At 40.6% G+C, this 25,072-nt stretch overlaps 1 protein-coding gene across 1 annotated transcript in view; it reads left to right on the top strand.

The window, feature by feature from the left end:
* The first annotated feature begins 2,004 nt into the window (after window positions 1-2,004).
* The window catches only part of sgcd (sarcoglycan, delta (dystrophin-associated glycoprotein)), a 295,835-nt gene continuing 272,767 nt past the window's right edge, over window positions 2,005-25,072 (top strand). Inside the window, exon 1 of the mRNA XM_044222301.1 lies at window positions 2,005-2,846. The gene's annotated coding sequence lies outside the window, so the exon portion shown is untranslated. The remainder of the gene's footprint in view (window positions 2,847-25,072) is intronic.

Below are 25,072 nucleotides of genomic sequence, written 5' to 3' on the forward strand. Positions count from 1 at the left end.
CCGTTTGAACTCATTTGTGGGTTCAGATCTAAAATGCGTGACCGCTGTTTCCCACTCTCTTCCATGTTAGAAAACACCAATAACTCGCTAATCACATCATCTCTAACAGGAGCTGGCCACATTAGCATGTACAAGAACAGTATTTATATTGATAATCAATGAAAAATGAAAAAAAATATGTTTTTTCTTTTTCAAGCAGGGTGTGCAGCTGAGCATGCGAGTGTTAAAACTCAACTTGGGCTGTTACAACTAGCCCTTTTATCCCCCAATGTCTGTTGTAGCTGCAATGCAAAGAAAAAAAGTGTCTCACACGTTGGGACGGACCAGTTTATAGTTTAGGTACTGGTAGGGGATCACGACTGGGGTCCTTTTTCTGCGACCACAGACAGTGTCCTGACAATCACGAAGTCTTCAGTGGCAGATCCGTAGTGGATAATCAGTGGCTGGCAGAGACTCCGGCTGTTAATATTGACATCTGTTTCAGGAAGCTTGTCTTTATAATTACATGTGCTGCCCAGACATGCTGTTTGCTGCACTAAACCAACAAAAGACAAAAAAGGGTTTTGATAAATGTGTGTCTGGAGCCCAGAGCAGACTTTTATAAACTCTTTTTCTTCACTCTCTATCACTTTAAAACAGCAGGCCAATATTATTTTCATAACAGGTATTGATTCCTTCTTTGCTATAGCTCTCTCAGCAAATTAGGCAGTGTGTGTGTAGTCATGTAAAATTTTGCTCTTTAAGCACATAAGTTTAAGTTGTGCACATACATGTGTGTTTATATTTATGATAAATTAATGTTGGCATATTTGTTGGCTGATGAGGAACAAGAAATTGCTGTACAACTGGTATATTATCTGGTTTTTTTAACTTTTTTTTTTTTTTGCGCATTTAAATAACCAGTTTAGAAAGTAGCCAAGGCAATTTGTATACAACTCAATGTCTTTGAGATTTAAACACATATACAGCGACACATAAAATATAATGAATGAAATACAAAGCACATTACAGACAAAGTGAAAGCAATACAATGTAATAAAAAGAATAAGATATAAGAAGCTTCATTTATTGATTCATTGTTCAATAGTTTCTGTGTACACTTTCATAAAAATAACTAGAATCTGAACAAAGTAGTGCACATTACATGATCAAAACACAAGATAAAGAGAAATTAATTTAAGTCTGTAAAGGAAAATTACAGACGCAGAGAGCACAAAGAATAAAATAAGGCAATAAAACAATGTAAAATATGAATCGAAATGAGAATGGAAACATTAAAAGAACAAATGTAATAAAAAGAATCCAAAATTAAAGAAATATTCTAAGAATATGAATGCTACTTTATAAAGTAAGTTTATGTACTCTGAGTGTGTGTGTGTGTGTGTACGTACATATACGTGCCTGTAGTGTGTCTGAGTGTGTGCCAGGGCCTTTAAGCGTCCGTGTGTTTTCTTTTGGTGTGTTAGCGCGTGCGTCCTTAAATATTCTAATCGATGTTTACGGCCCCTGGCGAGATGAGGGTTGTCAGTGTGCCAGCATCGCTGCAGCTGGGGACTCTCCCGACCCCCAACACACACACACACACACACACCGCCACCACCTTTCCTCCCTCTCCCGACTAATTCTCTTTGCGCTCTCTCCCTTATCTGCTCCTCTCACAGGTTTCTTTAACCTCTAAACATCCCGATTCTTTCCTCGTTCTTCCGTCCTTTCATACTCCTCTCATCCTTTTCTTTGCCTCTGCATCCCTTCTCTCTCTCTCTCTCTTTCTCCTTCTTTTGGGTCTCTCTCTCTCTTTTCAAATGATGCAAGGAAAACTCCACCTACTCAGTGCTGTTAATGTAGTCACTGACAGCGTGAGCTGCTCTCTCTCCCTCTCTCTCCTTTTCTCTGTGCCTCTCACTCTCTCTCTCTCTCTCTCCCGGGCATCTCCCCCAACCTTCCTCCTCCTCCTCCTCTTCCTCTCCGAGCATCCTCCTCTCCTCTCACATCGCTCTCTGGCTCCACTTGCGCTCGCAGCCTCCTGACTGTCCGCCGCTCTCTGCTTTCCTCTCTCCGCCTATCTTCCTCTATTGCACACACACACATTTACACACACGCACACACTCACGCATGCATGCATGCATGCATGCATGCATACACTCTCCCTTATCTCACTATCTCCCCTCTCTCTCTCAGTCCCACTCGGTCCTGTGCAGACTTGAAGACCCCGGAGAGGAGATGATGCTGGTGGTGATTCTGTTGGAGCTTTAGTGGTGATTTTTCTTTTTCCTCTTTAAAAAACGAAAACTAGACTCAGAGCAATGTTGATGCAACAGCACCTCTTCCCTCTGCACTGTGTTGATCTGCCTGCCTCCTGCCTAGAATCAGCCCATTTTGGGGGGATTTAAGCGTCAGAGAGTGTGCTGCGCTGGCTGTGCGCTCTGCGGTTCTGGGGCGCTGGATCTTCTTCTCCCCTTTTCACTGAAGGATGCTCAGTTCTTTCCACGATCAGGAGTATTACTACTATAACTACCAGTACTCTTGCTGCTGCTGTCCACTTCTCTACCCCAGCCAGATTGCAGTCTGAGGCGCCCTGGTCCCCTAAAGGGAAGAAGAAGCATGTCAGAGGCACCCGTGTTGCACGTGGAAATGAGACGTCTGTTGCTGGTTCTGCTGGACTCCAGCCTTTAAACCAGACTTCAGATTATCCAAAAAAGGCTCTGAAGAAATTGGGGATCCTAAGAGTTCCTTTCTGACGAGCTGAAAATTCCTGTATCACTGTATATCGAGGAGCACCAACTGCTTAACCAGCTTTATGGTTTTCTGACTTGTCCAAGACTCCAATTTTGGCGTCTGACTAAGAGGTAAGGCTGCTTTTACTTTGACTTTGCTGTGCTGCTTCGTTGTGGCATTTTCACTCTGCTCTGCTCTTCCTGAGCAACACTGATTCTGCACTTTGGAGAGGAACGGCTCAGTCTCAGTGATGTGGCAGATTTTGCTTTGCTGGATCACTCTCTTGGTCTGCTAGAAGCTCATTTTTTAAGAAACTGTGTCCACTATTGAGCTGCTACCGCATCCCCCAGCTTTGTCTTATTAGTCATGACTGGCACTGCTCTGTCCTGTTTACTATGCATCATCCAGTGTCTATAGCAATGTCCCTCACTGTGTGTTTCTGCTCAGCAGCCAGTTAGGAATGAATAGCACTGCAGCTGAGAAGCCAGAGGTGTTGAGTGTTAAGTGGATCTCTGGAACCACGGAGCATCAAGCGTCTGTTTGCGCGAGTTTGTCATGATCAGTCTGCTGGTATGAGTGCATAAGAATCTGCACTCGTAGATACACTGCAGCTATTTTAAGTTCATTATATCTGTTTTGGAGTGGAGGGTTCATTATCATCAGTTTATGATTCATTTTCTGTCTCTTAAATCCAGACGACTCATTCTGTTTAAGTTTGAAGGTACACAGGGTAGATGGCAGATATTAAAAACTCTGTTATTCTGTTATTTGTTGGTTTATTCCTGATAAAATCTTACAAGAAAATTTGATGCTTTGATTATTGGATCTACTGTCTATTAGTGGATCCCCTCATCATGCCCATCATCCACATGAACTGGTACAAATAATTGGTGCTGGATATGAACAATCCTCCCGCATGTGGAGGTCTGCTTTGTGCATTTGATTGTGCATCGTATTTGGAAGTCTGCTATAATATATATCAAGTGGTGCGTGGGTTGTTCCCTGTCAGATAAAATAACTGCATGGTATCTCTATATGGAGATCCAGATATGGGGTAATTGCAACTGTGCCAATGGGGGACTTCTTCTGAATCAAGCAGCACAAATGACTGCGAAAGGATGCAAATTATTTGCATCGAAGCTTCATTTAATCCATTTAACTATATACAGCGCGCTGTGTTTCGCACCAATGATTATTACTGTCGTACAACGCACTTACGCTGTGTGTGTGTGTGTGTGTGTGTGTGATCAGTGCGTCTCTGGTGTGATTTGACAGAGGTCGGATTACAAAGAGGAGGAAGAGAGAGAAACTGGCGACAGAAAGTGTCCACGAACACTCTGTACAGCGTTTCTGTTGTAAAACTGAACTAGCCGACCTTCAGCATCTCAGCAGAAAGCACAACGTTACAGTCTGTGCACCCAGTCCACAGAGCGGACCCGGCACAAGCTGTATGAAGGCTAGTGAAGAATGTAGGCTACGTTAATTATGGCTATATGTAACGGCTAGTTCACAACGTAAATCAATGTGGTGGCTAGTTATGACGTCCCTAAGGTAGCTAGGTTTGTTCAAGATATTAACCACAGAAAATAAAAAGCTGCAGTCAGTTTGTCAAAGCCTGTGCTTCATTCATGTTATTTATTATTATGACAGTCACAGTTCCTGTCCACTCACTTTTTGCCTCCTACAAATTTTCTTTAAAACCCAGAATGTAATACGGCACTTACATGCACTAAATGGGTTTAGTTTTGACAAATAACATTATTGTATGCAATTTAAGCAATACAAATGTAGATTTTTCTAAAATGTAAACCAATTATTTGTTTATTTTAAGAGATCTGTCCTATTTTCTCTTTTGCATATTTACTATTGCTCTTTGTAAAAGTATTTCTTATCCATTTAATCGATGGAATAATCAGTAGAATACTTGATTACTAAAATAATTGATAGCTGCAGCCATAATCAGAAATAATTAATATTTATATTAAATTATAGAATTTAACTTGCATTAAATTTACATTGGGCCACCGCCCTTAAAGAAGGGAAAAACGATAGCCAATTAATTAATTCAGTCTCATAAAATATACTAAACTATCAATTTGGAACTCTGACTAATATTTAAATTAATAACTACAACCAAAATTACCATATAATAGTAAAGTTTGAAGGGTTTTGGAGTTCTAAATAGTAGAGGTTGGCAGAATTCACTCTTGTGCAACATTAAATAGACCAGCATGTATCTTTTAAAAGCATTTATTGACAATATACTAAAAGTGAAACACACAATAGGTAATCTAACTAAATGTAAAGAACAGAAAGGTGTGTGTGTGTGTGTGTGTGTGTGCCGCATGTGTGTCTGAGAGAGACAGTAAAACTCAATGAACCAAATCAGTACATGTACATTGACAAAAGTTAGCAGTCCTGTGCTTAGCCGTGTGCTCTGGTGCTGCTGTGTTAGTAGGCGATTCCCTTGGTTGTGGATGATTGCGCTGGGCGGGGAAGAATTGCTGTTTCGATGTGCAGTGTTCCGATTGTGCAGGTCAGAGGAAATTATTGCTCTGTCCTTCGTTCCCCTTACAGAGTTAGCAGCTCAGCGCTAGCTGGCTTTGTTGCTCCTGTTGCTCTTTAAGTTAGCTGGCGGACTTTGTGTCGTAGCTGCTGGTGCTAACTAAGGTTGGTTGCAGGGATCTTAGGCAGGCTCTCGCATTGCTGCCGTTAGAAAGAGAGTTTGGTTCAGTGTGTCTCCCCCAAGCAGACTACATGATAGAGAAGACCTCTAGTCCCCAGGTCCGAGAGATGAGCCGGTGAAGGAGACGTCACCGGAGGAGAGGTGTGACTGTAAACCTAATGGTTTACGTGTCAAAATAAAGGTTCAGTTTGAGTCACACAATGAATGAATTAATCTATGGAGTCCAGTGGTATCTACGTACATATGTCACTGAGATGTTCACTCATCAGATGGTGTTACTGGATCATGTCTGAAAGGAAATTCAAACTTAAGGGTGATTGCATTTTGAGGTCTACTGTAGTTTCTGGATCATCGCTCTTTGGCATTTGTTGAATAAATCACTCAAAAGAAAGTCAGTGGATATGGAGACTAGGTGGAGTAACGTTTGATAAAAGTTTAGATAAAAATAGGAAGATATCCTGCTTGGATATCTTCTGTGATGAAATTATTCATAGACGCATTTATGGTACCACAAGCAATGAACGTAACGAGGAGTTGGAGCCAGAGGTCTATTGTGATGTAAATTCATATCTCTAACTACTAAGTTGATATTACTGATCAGAGATGGCTCCACACTTTAAAAAACATCCAACAAAACAAGTATTTTTTATACAATAATGACATTTAGACATAGAGATGAGCTAATTCCACTTGTTGCAAATGCAGATTACTGTTTTCAGTATTTCTTTTAGAAATGAGTATCAGTAGCTTGGCACAACGCAGAGTAATAGTATCAACAAAATGACTCGGTGCACTGGTGTTGGCTGTCATGGAAACTTGGTCAAATTTGGCACCCGCCCCTTTGGCTACAGTCAGCGCTTTCTTGAACATAGTGTATATAGTAAATGTTGCACACTAAAAAACTAATTAGTGCATTTGACACTTGATTGTCTGTCAGTTGATAACTTACAGTGCAGGGGTCATCCTTGCTTCCTCACTCAATTGCTGAGATTTTTGGTGCTATTGGATGCTACAACAGGGAATGTATCTTAAACTTTGAGGTTCCTGTATCTTTGGGGCAAACGGTGCCACAGCCTTATTTATTCTGTGTTTGTTAAATATGTGTTGGTTAACTTGAGTTTATTTCCAGCTGAGTTCTTCTTTCTAGTTGCAGTTTGTATGTTTGGCAGATGTTGTTGTGATTTTCCAGACTATTTAATAGTCATTTAACAGTTTTTTGACAGATGCTCCTGCAGTTTTTGGCAACAGATGATTTTTCCCCTTTGGAGTTCTGTCAGTGTCTTGTGTTGCTTTGAAAACTAACATATCAAAGCTCTGATTACCAGATCTGTTTTATTGCTGTTAAATGCAGCTAACTGCTTAAATTCAACTCATTGTCACCCATGCTTGAAGCCATATTTGTAAATGTGATAAAAAAATACTTGAGACCCTTCCCATGAGGTGTTTACCTTCTTCCTTCTTCCCTCTGGCAGTGAGAGCGAGAGAGAGAGAGAGAGAGAGAGAGAGAGAGCAAGGGACAACAAAGGGAAAGAGTGATGGGGACAGTGGGAGGTGCAGGTGTTGATCAAGTGTTGACAAAGTCCGAAAACCAGTTCTGCGATGACTTGGACAAGAGAGCTGGTAAAGAGTCATGAATAATGAATTTTCAGAAAGGTGTAGTGATGAATACTGCAGTAGGGAGCAGACGAAGCTCTGAGGTGTTTCCCTCCACGACTCCCCCTCTACCTCAACAAGCACTCATGAATTACTTAGGCTAAAAACTAGCCTGTACACACTTCAATTATACACACACACATACACACGAGGCATAACAACATTACAGCGCAGGGGGCGTCACCTAAAAGTCAGTAAAGTTGATTTGGAGCCAGAGGACGAGCTGCTGCGTCCTTCAGTATCTCAGCACCTTAAACAAATCAACTCATTTTAGTGATCTGACGACAGCCTTCACTGTCCTTGTTTAGCCTTGCGATACACACTTAAATATGTGCGTGTGTTTAGATGGATAGATAATGTATTTTGATGTGTGTTTGTGTACAGCCAATATCTTTCAACATGTTGCTTTATTTCTTTCCTTTATTTTTCTCATCTGCCTTTTTCCTTGCTTTTTATTCGCTCTCCTGCCATCTTACTTCCATTCTTTTCTCTCTTTCTTTATTTCTTATCTTCTTCTCATCCCTCCTTATTGTTTTCCTTGTTTACACCCTTGTCTCTCTTTCTTTTGTTGTGGTGTTCTTTCCTTTCTTCAGTTTTTCCTTTCCTGCCTAATTTTCCTTTTTTCCTTCTCTCTTCAGTTCCCTGTTTTCCTGCCTTTTCTTCTTTTTTCCTTCTGCCCATCCTTCTTGCATTCATTCCTTCCCTTCCACCACAGTTTACAAATGTATATATCACAGCATATATACATATGTGCACTTTATATGTATATATGCGTTTTATATGTCTAGTTGTCTCTTGTCTCCATGTCCACTCTCCTGTCCAATTAGCCACATGAGCAACATTGCATCTCTGACAAACAACAGTACAAGAATAATAACAGCTTCTCTGAATTCACAGTGAATATTTCTTCTTATTCTTGTTTTTTGTTTGCAGGTTACTGCTCAGTAAATCTACGTGTTTCTGTATGCATGTGTGTTTTTGCTCTAAGTGGGATTGTGTATGTGTGTGCAATGTGTGTTTGTATGAATGTGTGTGAGTGGGGATGCTCTCTGGGGGGCAGGGGAAATTGGAGGCTTACTTCCTTTCCACTAATTACCCAGCAACAGTCCCCACTAATTGTCAGGGTCTCACATGCATTTGATGTCTTTAAATATCCAGCAGCATGAAGCCACGTAAACGAAGCAGGGAAATGGCGAGAGGGAGGAAAGGGCACAACAAAGCAGGTCAGTGGATCTGCTTTGAAGTGGTGTGCACCTCGTTCCCTGCAGAATAACTGCTGCTGGATGTGAATCCATCTCTTTAGAGGATCTGTGAGGTCATTAGAAGGGAGGAGGCACTCGAGTTCTCCGTTACAACATGAAACATCAACATCAAAATGTACTATGATCAATATTTTGATGTTGATGCTGAGTAAATATCTCTAAATCCACTTTGGTACTTACACTTATTTTAGCTTTTATACTTATATCCACTTTGTACTTAATGTATCTTACCTGTATTATAGTGTATTATATTTTGATTTGCTTAGAACTTCTATTCCTGTGTGCAGTGATGTGATAGCGAGCAGCTGTAACGAAAGAGTTTCCCCTCAGGGATCAATGAAGTACTTCTGATTCTGATTCTGATATGCTGCAGCATCAAAATGAAAACTGAGATGACTATTGTCCATGGCTCCCTGCTCCCTGCAATATTTATTTGAAACTGGCACCCAAAAAGAAGGCACATAATAATGCATACCTGTGCAGTCTAATGCAATCCAATGCAATGGTCCTGCAACCAACACTGCCTTTATGAACGAGTAATATTCAGAGAGGCTGTAGTTTGTGATGGCAAGTGGCAACCGGCAGGGCCCTCTAAGCCCTCTGAGAGAGACAGTGCCTACGATGAATCAGAATCACAGTGTAGTTGTGAAAAGTATTACTTCTCGCTCTATACTTATATACAGTATATGTTTCTAAGTCAAAATGAACCTTCCCAACACAACTGCAGTTTGTCTATAACAAACACATCCCCCTGTGTCCTGCCCTATCAGGACTAGTTACCTGGTTACCAGGTACAAAAACATTTCAAGGAGTTCTGTCATTGGTGATCCTATCCAGTACAACAAACACTACATTTTGGAGTGACATTAAAACTAAATCACATTTTACCTCTGAGATGAAGGGTCCTTTTATCGTAGTGAGGATTGTCGTAAGCTAAAGGCTCTGAAGGAAGCTAACAAGAACAGCAGCTTCTACACACAAGGGAAGTGGATATTGTTGCTAGCTTGTTGGTAACACTGTTTTCATGACAATTCTGAACCTGTGAAGAATTGGAGCGATTTGGCTGGCTGGGGAAGTTTGGACTTTCGGCTACTTGTGGATTTTGCCAGATGGTGAAGTTTTGGAGAGCGTTTGTGAACTTTTTGGCATCTGTTCGGGTGAGTCAGTTTTAATTTATTAAGCAGCTGCATGCTGGTTGATTGTGGTGATTGTTGTAGGCTGTATTTTGTCAGAGGCCAGAGGCATAAAGATTGAGCCTGTGTGTGGGATTCTGGCAAATCAATGCAATTAATTTAATATTTACAGTCGGTATATGGATAATGGTTAGGTACTGAACCATGATGCATAAATGGATATTGAGACAGTATCTATTTTTTATTTATTTTTCGCACTAAATGCAGTTTTAGACTGATTGGTCAACTGTAGTGTGTGTGTGTGTGTGTGTGTAGTCAGAGAGCGAGTATATGGATAGAGGGTGTCTTATGCTGTACAGATTGTAAAGGCCTTTGAGGCAAATTTGTTGCTGTTCACAAAATTCACAGCTTAGATTAAATTGCGTACTTGCAACACAATAAGAATTAATATCTACTGCATTAAATCCAAGATCCAAACAATGGATGCTGCTGTTTACACTACTAATGCAGGACAGACAAATGCATGAAATAGGACTTTTATTATGCCTACAGCAGCACTAAAAACTGGATGCTTGAAGCTAGACATTAGAAAGCAAACAGTGAAATCCAGTTTGATGAAAGAATATTTTTGTGATGAAGAAAATAAATGAAATGCAAGTCAAATTGGGATTGATTTTATGTTGACTGCTGACGGATAGGGCTTGATTGTATTTACCTTGAGGTCTTAATGTGTACATGTCCTCAAAATATTTCTTAAAAAATGGCGGTCTCAGGAGAGGGACAGGCGGAGAAAGAAAAGCGAGTCTCTCCCAACTCCTGTCTTCTCCATGAATAGCTTTATCTCCCCCTGCCACTGAGCGATACTGACAGCCTGCATTAGCAACCTGGAACTGGTTTCACTTAAGAGTTTGAGTCCTTTGTGGAAGTGATTTGTCTTGTACAGGAAGAACAAAAGCCAACACAAAGGTCCATCTGAAGGTTAGAAAACTCTGCGTGCAGGAGACGTGCACAGACAGACAGCTGTGCAGAGACACAGACAGGCAAGTGCTCAAGGGAGCTGATGGGCTTTTGATCACATAAGTAGAGCAAATAGATTCAATAATGAGCCGCATCACATAAATACGCATGGAGAGGTGGGGGCCAAGGGAAATCTGTAATGCCTGATAGCTGTGCATAGATTCCTTAGGGCCCACGCAGTAAACATGTCCTGTAAAGGGAGACATCCAGCTTTGGTGGAGTGGTTTGGAACCGAATGTTCTTGGAACAATTGACAGTTCTCAGTATGCAATGATTTGGTGATTTATATGTCGAAACACATCTAGACATCTAGGATAAAACTGGGGTAGTTGTGGCTAAAAATGAAGCCTTCTAGACGTGTATGTTGCATTCAATTATGTTTCAGCATAATTGAAATATAGTCGTGGAAATATTGTTGAATCTCTTATGTGTAACTTAGATGTCTAAAAAGCCTTCCTTTTTCAACCAAATGTAGCAAACTGTAGGCATCTACAGTATATGTCTTTTGACTTTTAAATCAGTAAATTAAACTGTTGCCGTCTGCGAGACAAGAGGTAAATAAAATGATGTTCTAAAAACAGCAAAGATTATGAAGTTATTGTGAAAGGTTGCAGGTTTTGGTTATGGGCAGGGTTATCCTGAAACATCTGCCAGTTAGGGAGACATATGTTACATCACAAAGTACAATTAATCTTGACCGGAAGTGGGTGAACGTGATTGTTTCTAATAGTAGATCAGCTTTTCTCAAAATAATTAACATCAATAGCTTACCAAGACAAGGCAATAACCGTCCTTCATCCCACATCAGTATTAAACTAAGAGGTCTTGTTCTCAGCTGTATAGACGCAGGTTGAGATGTGTGTAGGTGGGATGATGGAAACGTGCATGTGCAGCAGTCCACCTTTATGTAGCCTGAATTAATACCACAGATTATTATATAGTAACTGCTAATACAATAGAAATGATGTTTCTGTATTTGTGTGAGCAGATCCATCTGCACTTGCTTCTGCACCTGTTTTGATAATTCATAAGTCAACCTCTGTCGAGACACTTGGCAGCTGCTGATGTCACTTTCCTGAGGAAAAGTTGGCTTCATCAACATTTCATTATGATCCCAGCAGAAAAATGTGTTTCTTTTGTTTTAAAGATGCATGATGTCATTTCCAAAATAGAAAATATTGTCACTGTACTCTCCTTCATTTTGAGTAACTCTTCTTCATATTAGTTATTAGTTAGTCAAGATATTTATTTCAGTGACTCACAAATGTGCACAACACCATGATGTGTTTTTTGAAAGAGTTTACAGCAACATCTTTTTCAAAAATTGTGAGCCACCGCAACCACAAGAGGCCGTTGAGCATACAGTCATAAATGTGCACCAAAAATATTAGGCTTATGGGTCCAGTAGTACGTGAGATTAGCTGCAGACAGATACGCACACACACGACCAAACGCATCATAAAAAATTTACAAGCATCTAAAAGTAAAGAGTTCAGGAGTCAAGCCACAGCTACCTGCTGTATGATGTCCTCAGCAATACGGACGTGTGAAGGTAATCACCGTTATGGTCGGGATGCATATTTGAAAGTCTGTGATTCACATTTTGACTGAATGTCGTGGATGCTACAGGCTACTGTGATAGATTCCATTGGATTTATGCAAAAGCTAGTTCAAAAAATGGCTCCCAGCGAAAACATTTGCTTTAAAGTGTCTGTTTGACACACTGGGAGTGTGTGGGGGTGAATTCAAAGTCAAAATAAAACGTAACGCAACTTCACTTCTTCAATTCTGTTAATGTTCATTGAAAAATTAACCTAAGGAGTTTGTTAGTTTTTTTTAACAGCATTTTCCCCTTTAAGTACACTATCCCTTAGTCCTCCAAGGGGCCCAGCGGCTTATATATATAATATTTGAACAAATACATTAAAACATTACCCTATTTCTAGTAGGTTATTTCTTATTTCACCATTTTAATATTACTTAATTCTCCACCTTATTTTACTGTTTGCTCACCAACCTTTAATCTGCTCAACTTGCTTTTCCCTTCAGTTCCCCATATCCCACCCCACCCACCCCCTCCACACACACATACACGCACACACCTACACCTCTGCACACACACCGGCTTGTGAATTCATGTAACCCAATGCAGAACTTCCATTGGAATTCTTCCGTGAGAATACGTCATCCCTGGGATGCTCCATTGCATTGACTGTTATGCCTGTTGGCATTTCCTGCTGTTACTCCTTCATGTAAAGCATTGAACTAAAGGGAGTCCAGGGAGCTGTCCTTCGTAACGTGGGACCCTTTTTGGCATTGAATTGCAGCGAGCTCGTACAGACCGCTCAGACGTTGGTGTGGGGCTAAAGAACAGGAATTGATTTGTTTGTCAAATTCTGATGAGGTATTGATTGTTGTAAATCAAGACATAAGTCACCTTGGTTAAGGGCAGCGAGGCCCTGCTGATAGATTGTATGATGTATATATGATTATTGAACCTTGAAACAAGGCATTGAAAAATGACCACTTTGCTGACTGGCTGTTTAAGCTCATCATTCACTGAGAGATTTTATTGACAAGCTCACGGGGAACACAATTGCTGAACGCTAACAAAAGGTGCCCAAAGTTTGTTTTTTATTTTCCCAAATGGTTTCATACTCTGAGATTCTGCATTGGTGGCTTTATGGCGCTACAGCGAAGCAGACTGTGTTTTCAGATAGGGGAGGGAGTATTGCGTAATCAGCATACCATGAGTAGTCGACTGTGTGAACGCCAGCGGCTCGTGAAGGATGGTTATTATTTCAGAAAGGGACAGAGTGAACGAAGGGGAGAGTGTGAGAGAACAAGAGGAGAGAGTGAAATAGGCAGAAAATAAGAGACGGAAACTTGAAAGTGACAATGAAACGGAGCATCAGAGATTTAAAGAAAGAGAAAGTAAAGGAGAGGACAAGACAAAACTGCAGAGAATGAAAGAAAAGTGAGAAGATTACAGAGGATGACAGAGTCGAAGTGAAATGGGGAAAGTTGGAGAATGAGAGACAGATAATGAAGGAGAATGATAGTGAAAGTGAGGAGAAAGAGGGAGAATCCAATTATATTTGGCTTCAAGAAGCCAAATGGTCTCATCATATGTGTCAGTCTGGAGCTTTAGCAGGACAAAACTCAGACTCACCCACACTTTGAGCTCAAATATATCCTCAGTTAGTTTGTGACGTCTAAACACAATACGTTTTGGGTGAATAAGTTCTCATTATTTGCAGTTCATTAGTCAATACCTCTGTGCAGGACTGAATTGCTAAATTTGTTGTTTTGTAATATAAGACTAGATTTATAGCGTTTCTGATCATTCTTAATTTTCCCTCACTTCTCAGATATAGCCTGCTGCTTTCTGCTCCTTGTTTCCAGTTGCAGCATCATCAGCAGCATGAGACACGCCTGGGCCAGGTGTTCTGATGTGCATAAGGGCAGCGTCAGGATTCAGTCAAGTTGAGATCTCCTCTCCCCACACTCTCCTGGGTTGTGGCTTTTGTTCGATTCAATTTGGTTTCTGCCAAGAAAACACATCCCCACTCATCTATTATTTGTTTTTTATATTGATTTATCTAGGTGTTGCCTCATAGGGTGGTCCGGTGCGCTCGGGGTTAAGGCGTCGTCCATGAACCACCTGGTTTGTGTCCGGCTAGGAACCTTTGTTGCATTCCGTTCCCAATCTCTCTCTCTCTCCCCTCGTTTCCTGTCATCTCTCTACTACTAGCTTTGGAACTATGTCATTGTGGTACATGATTCAATTTCATATTGTGTGAAAACCCCTATTGCAGTTTCTATGAGCACTTTCATGTATGTTTATGTGTTTGTTTGCTATTGAATCCCTGCAATAATACCATACTCAGAGGAGGAACTCATCCAAATCAACCGTGTGAGCAGATATACTACTTTACAGACCATTATTTGTGTGTGAATATGGATGTGCATTAGCGTTTATGTGCGCCTTAGTGTATTTGTACATGTTTTGCACTCTAGCACTTTCTTATTCAGTGGTGTTTACATGTAAGAGGAAATCACTGCCGGCTTCCAGACGAGATTTCTCCCTGAGCCACAGAGAAAATTAAATGAGTCAGGATGTAAAATGTATTCATTATTTGATTTCCATCTCCTGACGCTGGCCACTGAATCCCCCGCTATAACCGGCTCAGCACAAGAGCCTCTGGCGCATGGCTATAGGTGCACAATAACACGTATCATTTTAATGCAGATGTACCCGGCAGAAGTTCGTTTCGTCGTTGGTCCGGAGCCGAATATAATGTCAGTCACAAGTGAAGCTCTTGTTTATTGTTTCTTTTTTTCTAATAAGCATTACAGCCACATAATAAATCGTGTTTACCGACTGGAATGCTAGCGGTGTATGAATGTATTTTTGCAACGGCTCGGTGGTAATATATCTGTGTATGTGTATATGATTATTTACATGGACATGTGTAAATGCACGGTTTACTCCTGTATGTCTCTGTGTTTGTGTGGGGTTTATTGTTTACCGGAGGGCAGAATTAGCCGCAGGGATCCAGAACCTGAATTGCAGAGGCCAGCAGTATGTGAGCTAATATTGACTGTATGAGTGATGGGCATATTTACCTGTTGAATGGATGGCTGCTTTGACTAATGACTGCCTGATTTTTCATTTTCTTAACTCCCGATTTTGCAAGGATGGTTGGTGTAAATTAAAAGATACAGAGGAGGGAGGAGGAGGAGATGAGCAGAGATGAAAAATGGGTAATTATTGAAAACATCCACAAATCCTCGCCAGGCATATTTCAAGCGTCTGGGGACTGTTTGTCACAGCAAATAGTTTCTAGTGGGGTGTAGCGAAACTGAAAATCCCCCTCTCACTCTCCACGCCCCGCCCCGTTTCGCCGTACGAATCTCTTGTCAGTTTAATTTCCAGCCTCCAGTCAGTCATTCCTCACTCACACAGCGTCGTCTGTCTCGCAGACACTACTAACGAATGAGGTGATGCTTGAATGCCATTTCAAAGTGCATTTGAAGTCGTCTGTTTTATCTATCGTGAGCAAAGTCAGGAATATTTTATTGTCTACTGTCAGTTCCTGGGATCGAGCTTCCTCAACTGAAAAAACCCACGGAGTCAAGAGAATGAGCAGGAAGTATTATTGGTGTTTGTTTTGTCAGCAGACAGATGCTGTATGAGAAAAGATCTAATTAATTTACTCAGTTGAACAACAACAGTCTGATGGGACTGGTGAAAACTGTGTGTGACTTAATTGTGACGGAGGATTGGCTTGGATCAAGATTTGTAAAGTCTGTGCGAGGGAATTGAAAAAGAATGTGCTCAGGAGCGATTATATCATATTCAGAGTTGATGTTTTTGCTAATGTCCCATTTTAGCACCGCAGGCACTTGGGAAACTACCCAAGAGAGCAAATAAGCCTTACTGTTGTGTGCTAAGATGAAAATTCTATTTACAGTATCATTTCCCAGAATGCTGAACTAAATAATACATTTAAAATGAATTAATCTAAAAAAAATCCAGAGGTCTTTCGATCCACATTTTAGTTGATATATTTGGGCCACTATTGCTACCCACCGAAATGATCCACTTTGCATTCCACTACAGTTCTGTGCTCCATCAAAAAAATGGAAGCTGCAGCAGGACTCTCCCTGGTGTCAGCTGTCTTCTGTCATGAGTCTCTTTCATCCAGGATTTTTCGGATTTGTTTCATAAAACATTCCTTTACCTCTTTCCCTCCCCATCTTGACCTTTTTTCTCTCTCTGTCTTTGCTTGTTTCTTTTCTCTCAGTCTACTTGCCCCCATTTTGATTAGTAGTGATATCCAGAGTTGGTTGTAGATGTGTTTGTTGGTCACTCCACTACCTTGTGTGGAAGAGTGCATTGAATTGGCAAAGGTATACAGTATTTACCTTTATTATACTGTACAAGTACTCAGTCAAATGTGATGCCCCCCAAGGTCTGCCAAATGCTAATGTCTTGAAAATAGATGCATTTGTGTGTGATATGCTGCAATGAAGCATTTACTTCCTAAGTAGGCAGCACAGAAATGCCTCACTAAGGTATAGCAAGGTTTTTCATGTGTTTAATCCCTGCTGTGCAGCACGCACACACATCTGGGCTTTTGTTGTGTATGCCACAATACTTACATTTTAGCATTCCTTCCTGCTGTTTTATATTACCTGACTATACAACAGGGAAGGTGCTTATACATTATCAAACATCCCCAAAGGTGGTTTTGTTTGTTCCAGCATCATTTATACCAGCACTAAAGGAGGGTTTTGTGTACCTGTAGCTCTCTTTATTAGCTTTCATGCAGCACAACTGATGTTACATCAGTGGGGAAATCATATATGACAAACATGTCATTTTCACCATTCCCACAAAATATATCCACATATGAAGGTTATTAAGAGGTAGGCTACCTGGAGCCCCCAAATGCAGCCCTGTAAAAATGTAAATATGTCCCCAAACAATTTAAAATAGCCCTCGGACTGCTTATTTTATCAATTTCAGTAATCCTGAAATGGACAAAATGAAATGCATGGGTAGAGAAAATGAAAGAAGACAAGATGGGAAGTGCTGAAAACCCAAAGATAATATCTTTTTTCTTGACAGTTGATTCCACCCGCAACGTGTTACAACAGTTGAGGCAAATTAAACTACTCTAAAGTCCAACTGAAATCAAATTGAATTTTTTTGTCTGCTACAGCAAACGTATCGGCTCTGTAAACCACGTGTGCTGTGTTCCCTGAGAAAAAATCAGACACCAAAAAGGGAGAAATATATATTTAATATTTTTTGGTTTCGTGACGGCGCCTTAATTCAACTGAATACTAATAGGTATCTGTCTACGTAGATGGAGACCTTATTTCGATACACCCAATCAAATCTTGCATAAAGCAGCAGAGCAGACGCTCGCACTAAGCCAGGCAGCAGCCTGCTACACAACACAAGAGCCACAGACTCTGAACGACAGCCCACATTAGCTTCGATGCTAAAGTCTCCTTCTTAACTTACACAGATGAACACACATCTTGCAAGGAGAGAGCACATAAACTGTGGTCTCCGATGTCAAAGTCTTTGCACAGCCAAACATCCACCCTGACCTCATCCCTAAGAGTTCCTGTGATGGTATAATAAATGTCACACTACGGCAGCTGCTGCTACTAAGGGAGGCTTTGCACATCATCGTGTCTTGCACCACCACAAGAGGTGGCTTGTCAGGAAAATATTTATTTTCTTCTGGTGGTCTGTACATAAGATGTACTGTGGAAACATTTGCATGTCATTCATTCATCAGTGTAGGACTCAAAGAAAAATATGTGATCCATGCAGATCTACATTATTTCTAATTATTTTGAGTAGTCGACTTATCTATCAATTTATTTTAATTTTAATCATACATCATTGTATATCAATAACAGGATATACATTATGTATATTGTTTTATTTTTGATTTCTTTGTGAAGGACATTTGTGTGTTTAATAAATTGACAAGGTTAAAAACAATGAGAGGTCTATTTTTGTCTCAGACCCCAAAAACATCAAATACGCCCCCGGCTCTCACCTCACAAGCTAGAAATTCCTGAATTCAAATCTCAGACCCTTTGTCCTTTTTTTTTATTCTCCTAAATGTAAGTAAGCATATGCAGAGAATGGATGGAGGCAAGTAGAAGTAGTTACTTCCATGTCTCCACAGAAAAAGAGAATGCTATGGTGAAGAAGCCGCTCCTGTCACTGATACCAGAAAGCAGTCCCAGTTAGTGGTGATACAATATGTCAGGCTCTTGTCCAATGAACTGTACTGTATTTGCAATAGTTCAGGGTCTGAGTGAACATCCACTGAAACAAGCAGGGTTTCTCCATCCCTGTGAGGCAGCGAGCCTTTCAGCTCTGCAGCAGAAGATTGGCCACGTTCCTCCAGTTTGTTTGTTTTTTTTTCAAACACTACAAATCCGTTGTGGGCCGAAGAGCAGCTTTTGTTCCCCGCTAAACGGAAGAGGCGCAGGACTAAAAGTCACGTCTTGCCGAAATGGGTTCCATTTTGTATGTGTGTGTTTTCTGACAGTATGGTGGCAAATCTTGTAAAAATCCCTCTTAATGCATTCATCGCATATTAGTACTTCAGGAAATTTACTCTTGGATGTTACACATTACAGCAAAATTAGCATTTAAGTACTCAACACATTATTTCCTTGTAACTTCTGATGGATAGAAAGAGGAAACCATGATTTAAACAAGTGTGTAAGTGCAGTGGTATTTCAGCAGGCTAAATATTTTTTCCGTGTGTGTGTATGTGTTTGTTTTTGTGTAAATGTTCATATGTCTTAGTGATCTGTACAGGGACATGGAACAGCATTGCATCACTGAGATTTACACAAACATTAGAAAACAGGTTATATAAAGATAGAAAACCAACAATTCTCTGCATAAATTCCTGCAGTACTACCTGGGTAAAAGCACAAATAATGAAAGTGCAGATAACAGCTTTAAGAGCAAAATAGCAGCAGTGGCTGCAACAAAATTCACAGGAACAAAATGTGAAGCATGCAGTCAGAAAAAAAGTGAAATAAAAACACTTACAAACACATACTCAGTGACTCTTTGAATACACTTAACATTACACTAGTTGAAAGTGTCACAGTGTACAAGGATCCTCTGTGAGCCTCACCTTCTCCAGATGGGTTGATCCATCCCACCTCTCCACTACAGGGGACTGGATAAAGCAGGAGTGCTCCAAAAAGTGCCCTTATTAAAACACTCCAGCGCTCATTTCCTCCTCTCATGGCCGTAACACCAGCGCCTGTAAGCTGCCTCTTCTGACCTGCACAGGTGCTCCGGTCGTACGCTCTTGCCAAAAAAAGCTAATTTTGACTGGAGGCTCTTGCTTTGAATTTTACAATGTGGAATTGAAAGACTGAGGGAGGGAAATAAAGTCTTGGATTTGTAATTAAGGGAGTTTTGTGTGTTCCGGGGAGAGATGATTATGGAGAATAAAAGCTTTTAACAAGCATGGCATAAGGTAATCCACCACCCTCACCTACCACAGCCACCCCATCTGGAAGACAATGCAGGCAGTAAATGATGCCCCGGCACGTCAGATTGATTGTGCTGTTCCTGAAATTCAGCCAATCAAGCTCAGAGCCAGCACCGTCTGAAATCCACACCATAGCTCTGTGCGACTTCATTTGCCTCCGTGAACAAATCTACTGCTTGCAGTGATTTCATTGAAATTAACAACATGACAACAATGACAACATAAGTCATCATTATCATTATAAAATGGTCTCAACAGTATAAAAACAGCAGTTTTGTTATAGTACAAAGCTATTTCTGAAGTACAGGGGTATAGAAAAACAAGAGAGAAACAAATATAAGGCTGTAGCCGCTCTAGCAGCCCCAGGAGGCTTTAATTATTACACACTAGAAAAAAATGTTACATGAATGAAAAATAGACAGACAACTTTGCTATGGATAGATCTTTGCCACCAGTGGGGCAAAAACTGTAAAGCCCAGAGGGATGCTCATGTTGTTACGTAAATCAAAAGGGTTTATCCTCTTGTACAGTAGCCATTTTAGGACATCTCAGGCTCAGCTTGTGAGCTACTCTGTCAGTCTTAGCTGTACTCTGAACTGAACGCAAAGGTTGGTAACGTTAACATTCAGCAACCCAGTTCTGCCAAACGATGATTCACTTCTGTACCAACTTCAAGTCAAAATCAGCATGCTGTTGATGATGTTAAGAATGGTTGCCTGGTTGCTTGTCTACATTTGAATAAATGCCGGAATATGAGGTGCCAATAAACTCTTGTCTTCTCCAGATCATTACTGCAAATCACAATTTACTTTTTGAATTGGGGGACAATGTGGGCTGGGCCCAGTCTGGACAATTAGTCATGTAACGGAGTTGCATCAACAAATGTCTGTTTAGTGTTGGCATTTTGCGCTGTACTGTGATTGTTTTTATTAAACCTTTATTTAACAATGTAAAAGTCTCAGTGAGATTTAAAATACCCTTTTAATAGGCCACAATAAAACCAGCATTACAGCAATAAATTCAACATAAATAGGGCAGTACTACAGTGACACAGCATAGTGATTATTTTGTTCACACAAGCGTCTATTCAAATACATTAGAAACAAAAACATTGCACTGAAGTGCTAATTTCCAGTTACAGCTGACTTGAGCATCCATTTCACATGGCTGATATTACCCTCACCTGCATGTACTGGCAGTGGATTGGCTTTGATAGCTGTTTGATGTTTTATTTTATTCGTGGATTATCCTGCAAGGAAGCAAATTCAACCATGGGAAAAGGTTATGAATCATCCATTTCACCACATTAAATGGTTATATAATGCTTTCTTCATGCTTAAGGCCCTACATTGGATATATTTTCTGACCAACATATCCGTGTAGGATTTTATTTAAATGCAGTGTTGTCAAACAGAGTGGGATTATGATGTGGGTGACATCACGCTCTGTTAGCCGCTTTGAGCTGCTTCCAGTCAGTATATTCCGTCAGTGCTCCATGCGAACGAGACAGTAAAGTGAGAGTATTCATGCTGAGAACTGCTGAGGTTTTTTATGTTCATAGAGTGCAATGTGTATGTGTATATAGAGAATCGACAAAATGTGAGTGCAAGATCGGGCAGAACACTTCCTGTGTTATCTGTCACCTGCATCCAAAGCTTCCTACGGTCTTGTGAATGCATATGTGCAGATTTTAGTATATGTGGGAGTGGTAACCTCTTGTATGACTTTCATGCAGTGTCATGTGATTAGATATCTTTACACTGAATAGAAGCAAAAAGGGAAGCAGCTGGCGAGGAAGTAACGAGAGAGAATTCTGGCACTATCCAAATTTTCCAAATATATATGTGAAGTTGTATTGGGACTGGTAGATTTTTTTTCCTGCAAGCATGTATCTAACCTGGTGGGCACAGCTGATGTGTTTTTAAAATGCAGTGACAAATACCTGTGGTCAAATCGCACATTATCGGACTATTCAGTTTGACACATTAAAACTGTTTAATGAAATAAGAAACCATCTTACCGGTAATAAACATTTTTACAGTTGTACACTGATAGCCTACCATGATGTCCATTACTGAAAAAAGCACTGACAGTCCAAGACAGAACTAAGAGTCAAGTGTTTTGTCAGCTACTGTAGCTTTGCCGAAGTGTTGCTCATGCCTCTCTCTGATCTACTGTAGCCAGACCTCTGTGTCAACAAGCTCACAGAGGCTGGCTCAAAGTATTGGGAATGCGAGACCTTTGGATATCCTGCAGCAGCCATCTGAATGGCTGTGAGACTTCTAGTGGGTATCTGGTTAGGTACAAAACTTCTCTGGCAAGTTCTCTGTGGAGTAATTTTATTTTAGTTAAATTTTAAAGTGTAATGACAGCCCACCATGCCTCAGTCCTGTTCTAAATGACTTTTGTGCTTAAATATCTCCAGACCTCGATGCTTGATGAAACAAAGGTGTGAGATCTAATCTCATGTGATAATGTGCAATAATTTACACATCCAGTATTAGTTTTCATTATAGCTATGTTTTAGGCTATGTTTTATCTTTGTCATTTATCTTCAATGAAGTAACCATTTCAGTACTTCGTGTCATGCTTGCTTGGCTGCTAATGTTTTTGGATCATTGGTGTCTAAAATGACTGCAGACCCTGACATCACTGTTAAAGTTAAGGACAGCACTCTTCTGGCTGCTATAATCCTACAGATGTTTAAGATTTTTAAGAAGTGATAGTTGGAAAGAGACAGAAAAGGCAGGGGAGAGCGAGAGGGGATGACATGCACCGAAGGGCCCCGGCTGGAATCGGACCCAGGGCGCTGCAGACTCAGCCTTGATATGTGGTGCATATCAGGTGAGCTGTTGGGGCGTCCCAGAACTGAGACTTTTATGCATACGGCAGTGCCACCGTAGATAACAGCATAAGAGGGCTCACTTCAGAAAAATTGCTCCATGTGAAAGGCATTCACCAGGCAGAATTGTAATGCAGAGGATCCGACTGGCCCGGCATCGACGTGTTCGAGTGGTTTCGTTTCTTCAAAAACGCTGCGTTCTGTAATAGAAGAAAGGAGCATCAATGATGGCGGCGCTCTGTTCGGCAGATGTTGGAAAATAAACTTGTTAGGAGTTGTGTGGCTTCTGACTTTCATTTGTCCTCCGACTAGAACTGATCTGAAAATGAATCTGTCAGCGGTTCGTGCTTGATGCATGAAGCTGTAGGTGTGTTAATTATTGTATTGTTGTTGTTGTATTTCTGGACCTTTTTTTCCTCATTTCTGTGGATACCTGGCTAACATGACATCAAATCAATACAGCATAAAAATTTACAATTTACAATTTACAAAATTTACAATTTACAACAATTTAAAAAAAATCTGTTATGGTAAGCAGTCTCTATTGTCCTCTATTGCTGCTTAGAACAGTCACATGTGCATACAAGTTCAAGTCTTTGTCAAGGTGTGACAAAAGATATTCTCAGAAATGTTAGTAATTACTAACTAAGGTAGATGTAGAAGGAAAAGTAGGTACATCAAAGTGCAATGAAAAGTCAAGCTGTTACAAAAAAATTTATGCAAAGGGAAATAAAAATACAAGAGTTTGCTGATGCTATCATGCTGACCTGAATCATTTCTTTTATTTCAATCAAATTCAACTTGGCTCCTTCTTTATTTGTTGCTCCTTCAATATTGTTAATAATTGCATTTGTTTATTAATACTGACGCGATAGCGAATTCAACAGAAACCACATCAGCGGCATCCATCTTGGTTGTTTATGAAAAAGCCTCGATGGCCTATAAGGTCGCGCTCCTCTGAACAGTCATCGTATCACATCCATCCCAAATTAGATAAACGGTTGTGATTGGCTCGAGCAGATCCAGGACGGGTGGAAATCTGTCTGAATGGGAGGGGGGCCAGATGTATGTGCCAGAGCAAATAAAACACGAGCTCGCAGATTTGTCTGGTTCCCAGGCGAGGGCATGACAGAAAAAGATTGAGAACGACTGCTTTAAGGGGTTCTTTTATACGATTTTAATGGACATGCCTCAGCCTAGCTTGGTTCCAGACTGCTGAATTTTTTTTCAGCAATTTAAATAGGTCTGTTGTTGTGCTCAATGATGACTGTTTCCCCAGTTTGAAAAACAACCAAGCCAATCAGAGCTTTGTAGGCGAGCTTAAGAATGGGGTCATTATCTTGCTGTTCCAGTGCTAGAAAAATGGCCACACTAATGGCGACAAGTGTGGATGAGATTGACACAGCTGTACAGACTCAAAAATAACACCTTAAAGCAAATATTTTTATGATCGTGTTTTGTGTGTCTCTTTCTCCTAGAGATCTGAACAGAGCCCTTTCTCCCCAATTATGTTTTCACATATGAGAGAAGTTAGTCCTCCCTTATCCAGCTTTCACTTTTCCACATCTATCAGTCTGTCTTTCCTTTCCTTTCCCTCTCTCTTCGCTGTCTGCCCGCCGTATTTCCTCCTCTTGCTTGCCAAGTCCATTGAATTTCTCTTCATCTCTCTTTCCTGTCTCTCTGTCTGCCTGTCCACATTATTGGCTGTTCAAACTTGTTAAGTGTTAAATAATCTACAGTAGATTTAAAGTTACAATATGCACATTTTCCCCTTGAGACAGGAAGTATAACACAAGTCCCGCCCTCTTCTGCTTCATTTTGTAAAGTTCTTGACCTGCCACTCATTGTGCCACTCACCTTGATGAGCTGTCTGCCTTCAAAGTGTGTCGCCTGCAGCTGAGGTAACCAGCACCAGTGAAGCCTCCACAGGCACTGAAGAAGCAGCCAGTCTGCAAGAAAACAGCAAAGCTGATGTTCACTGCTGCTGAATGTGTCTGCAGCCCGTTTAGCTCATCTTGCATCTGTTTTAAGATGTTTTTGTTGGCAGCTGTCAAGGGCTTGATGTCTATATTTGTGATATCTCCATGAATGCATGTGGGCATTCAAATGTGTAAGTTTGCAGCTTAAGGACACAGTTACCTTGCACCTAAATGTGTTTACACACTCTTTACAGAGCTGCCATGACCTTCAGAAAACTATTCACCGTTTGTAAAATTCATTCTGCATCGTGTTTGGCTGAGCTCAATCACAACTGAAATCTACAGGTAAAGGTGGTGAGACTGTTATGTGTCCCCTCCTCTCATTGGTCCATATGAATGCAGGTGACTTGGTCATTGAAAAGTTTTCACTACACCTTTTCTCATTTCTCCCAAACCCTCTGTCAACAGTCCGTTTAGAATAATGCTGTTAATGCTCCCGCGTGTCAACGCGTGTGTCAATGCTGTAATGAATGGCTGTTTCCCCAGCTTATAACTGACTGAGCCAATCAGAGACTTTGTGGGCAGAACTAAAGTTGATGACTTTAACAAGCTGTGTCAGACAGATCAAGATATTTTCATTCATTTTCAACATGCAGTCATAGAATAAATTCAACATTTTCATAAACTTGTTCTTTTTAAGAGAGTTAATTTCATCATCAGTATTATCATCGCCTCACAACAGCCTGACTATGGTGACTCTAGATGGCACTGTTTCTGATGCACCAT

The sequence above is a fragment of the Siniperca chuatsi genome, linkage group LG14 (genome assembly GCF_020085105.1).
Source record: "Siniperca chuatsi isolate FFG_IHB_CAS linkage group LG14, ASM2008510v1, whole genome shotgun sequence".
NCBI classification, from domain to species: domain Eukaryota; kingdom Metazoa; phylum Chordata; class Actinopteri; order Centrarchiformes; family Sinipercidae; genus Siniperca; species Siniperca chuatsi.